The following is a 3,619-nucleotide window of genomic DNA, read 5'->3' as shown; positions in this document are numbered from 1 at the left end:
CACTTGATATTTTTCTTCCTTTAGAAATAGATATAGCATATATAGCAAAAGATGATTCTTCTTTTGTAGCATATATGAAAGCTCTCACACCTATTAGTAAAGGTTTGGATGTACTAGACTTATGTACTTCTACTTCACCAATACAATCTTGGATTCTACTACTAGAAAAGTTAAGGTTATGAAAAATCCAATCTATTTGAGGATTATATTTTTTTAGCCATGATAATTCTAAAATAATCAAATTGGAAGGAGATCTTATTATATTAAATACTATTATGCTATTATAATCTTTAATTGTTACATCTAAAGGAATAGTCTCATGGATAATATTTTCAAAAAATAACAAATGACCATCTATGATTTCTATATGTATTGGTTTAGTTTTCTTAACTAAGAATATATCTTATTTTTTAACAAAGTCTTTATCTATAAAAACAAGTTAAGCATCCTAAATCCATGAAGGCTAAGTTTTTATAATTTTTAGGTCCTAAATAGACTTCTATTATAAAAAAAGGTGAGGGACCAGAGAAAAGAATAGGACCTTTGTTAGGTGTTGCACATGATTCTAGCTGCACAGTTCCTATTGTAGTTGGAACAATTCATTTTTAGACACATTGTCTTCTTTGATAAGCAAGCTTTTTATTTTATAATTGTATTATTTTTTTAGACAATATTGAGTAATATATTTAGCTTCTCTATAATATAAGCATAAGGCTTCTTGATGTTGTCGATTCTTTTCTTACTTAGTGAGGAATTTAAAATATATTGTATCAATTTGTATTGTTTTTAGCTTTGATAAATAAGTTTTTGAAAACTTAGGAGTTGCCGTCATAATTTGATTTGTTGCTCTTCAGAAATATCTTTATTCTTGAAGTCTTTCAAATAATCAATTTTTACATGCAATGGATTGAACAATAAATTATTCTAAAGATTTTATCTTTGGCATTATTAGTAATAATTCTTTGATATTATCTTTCAACCCATATGAAAATTGATTGATAAAGGCTTTGTCAATTCTGTTGATGTCGAAAGCAAGGTTTTGGAATTCAGTAGCATACATGGTAGCTGACCATAATCCTTATCATAAAGATAAGAGCTTGATCTCTATTACTCTTTCTAGATTATTTTTTTCCAAATGTGGCCATAAACACTTCTAGGAATAAATGAATAAATGATTTACAAATTTTTTTCTATTAAAGGTTCAAACTAAGAGAGAGCACTTTCTGATAGAAGTACGCCTATAAATCTGACTTGAATAAATGCATTGAGATATTGGAAAGGATGCAACCTTAGATAGAACTTGACTTGTTGTAAAAATCTTTAAAATTTTGATCTTGTTCTATCAAACTTCTCAGGCATACTAATCCTTATTCCCATCATACTTATAGAAGCAAAATTTACTAGATTTGGCTGTGAAGTTGATCTACCTACTTCTTTCATTTGCACAAATTCTTTTTGCACACTTTGAACTTTTTCCATAGGTGTAGGCATAGTACCTCCATGATTCATATTGGAAATATAAAAGATTTCTACTCTTAGAGTGTTGAAAAGTTTATGAAGATCTCCAATAGTTACAAATCTATGCTCACTTCTACTAAGAGTAGTATCTATAATTTTTTCTTCTATAGACAACTCAAACAAATTCAAAAAATTAAATTAGAAGAGGGTAATCTACAACTTCTAATAAAAATTTCCACAAAGAGGGATAATCCACTTTCCTTAAGGAAAAGATTAGTGTTAGAAAATAAGATTTTTTTATTTAAAGGTGGGTAGTCTATAACCTTTGAAATACAACAATAGAAGTGGGATAATCCACTTTTAAAATAAGACAAAAACAGTATGTTAGTACTTTTGTAAAACTATCAAGGATATAAATCTCAAAGAAAGAAAATCCTCAATGCATTCTTGTGTTATTAAAAAAAACTAGAAAGTCACTCAAAGGTGATATCATATTGAACTACAATGGCTATTGCCAAAAACAAGAAGACTAGAAAGTCTTGAAATAAGACTAAAGATTAGAAAGGCATTGACAAGAGTGAAGAAGGCTTCACTCTTGTTTTCATATATACTCTCTAACTAAGAGCTATTTGGTAATATTTTATAGGACCTCCAACATGTATTGACTTTGCTAGCCACATGTCTTAAGTTGCAAGGCAAGTTATTTATGTATGCGCTATATAATTAGCTCGTTCCACAAGCTACTATATGGAGTTAACTTGTTCCGTAAGCTTTCAATACATGATTAACTTGTTGGCTAAGTTTTCAACCTACAAACACATCTAAAGTCAAAATTGTATCTATAAAGCTTCTATGAAGCTATTCTAAAAGGCTTTATGAAATTAATCTATATTTATCTACTTCTTCTTAATCATATAAGTAACTATTGAGGTAAATATGTATGTCTGTAATAACTTACAAGTAATATCAAAAAGAATAATACTACACTTATCAACCAATTTTATTATGAATTTTAAAATTAAATAAAGAAATTGATATTAAACTTATTGAATCCTAAAATATTAAATAAAATAATTTATTTTGCTATAAAGTGCAACAATCAACTTTTAGAATTTTAATTTGAAAATTATTCAAGTATACATTAACTTCTTCATAAATCAATGGCAATACCAATATCATCTTAATAGATACATTTGGAAGTAGAAGACATGAAAATTTATGCAATTTGTTTTAAAACCTTTCATTGAGAAAGAAAAGCCTTCATATCATAAAATATCACAAACATAAAAAAAAGATTCTAAAATCTTTAAAGAATCTTTTACATTATAATAGATCTTTTTAAAATATTTTAAGAATTTGGTAGAAGTATGTAATAGGTAGCTTAAAAACTAAGCTATGCTAAATAGCACTTTAAGAAACTTCTAAAATAGCATAGGAATGAAGTCATATGATGTAATTTAGACCTCAAGTGTTTTAAAGAAGCTTCTTGAAATTTAGCTAATGAGTCATCTACTAGCTTAAGTGATATGATATAAAGAGATTAAACTCTAAGACTTAGGTATTATAATTAGTATAGATAGAGATAAGATTAAGATTAATTTGTTTCTTAAGTTAGTTTGTCTTATGTCTTTTAGGTCTCCTTGTTCTTGGCATTAACTATTGATTATTGTTGTTTTAATTATTCCATTTGCTTTTATAGAATTCCTAGTCTTTAGTGCTTGAAATTATTCTTTCTTAATTGAAGTTCTAAATGTGTCCATGATATTAAAAAATATTTTTTAAAAATTTTGGAGAAGCTAAATACACTACTTAATATTCTACAAAGAAATAATGCAACCTTAAAATAAAAAGCATGGCTATTAAAGAAGCTAATATGCTGAAAAATAATTTTTTTTAAGTACAATAAAGTCCATGTAATTAGAATCTTATGTAATATCTAGTGAATACCATACATATACTTTTATATTTTTTTTTGTTACCTCTAACACAATACTTGATTTTTTTTATTTAACTTCTTTAAAATTCTTTTTCTATACATTTAAATGTTTAAATGAAAATATAAAAAGTTTATAGATACAAGTGTAGTTCATAAGACATGATATTTTTGTAATATTGTGAAAATAAAAATATATTATTTTCTAAGCTTATTACAACAGAAAAT

This window comes from Physcomitrium patens, chromosome 13 (assembly GCF_059467195.1).
Source record: "Physcomitrium patens ecotype Gransden chromosome 13, ASM5946719v1, whole genome shotgun sequence".
NCBI lineage: Eukaryota > Viridiplantae > Streptophyta > Bryopsida > Funariales > Funariaceae > Physcomitrium > Physcomitrium patens.
The sequence above is the reverse complement of the archived record's forward strand: the minus strand, read 5'-3'. Positions refer to the sequence as shown.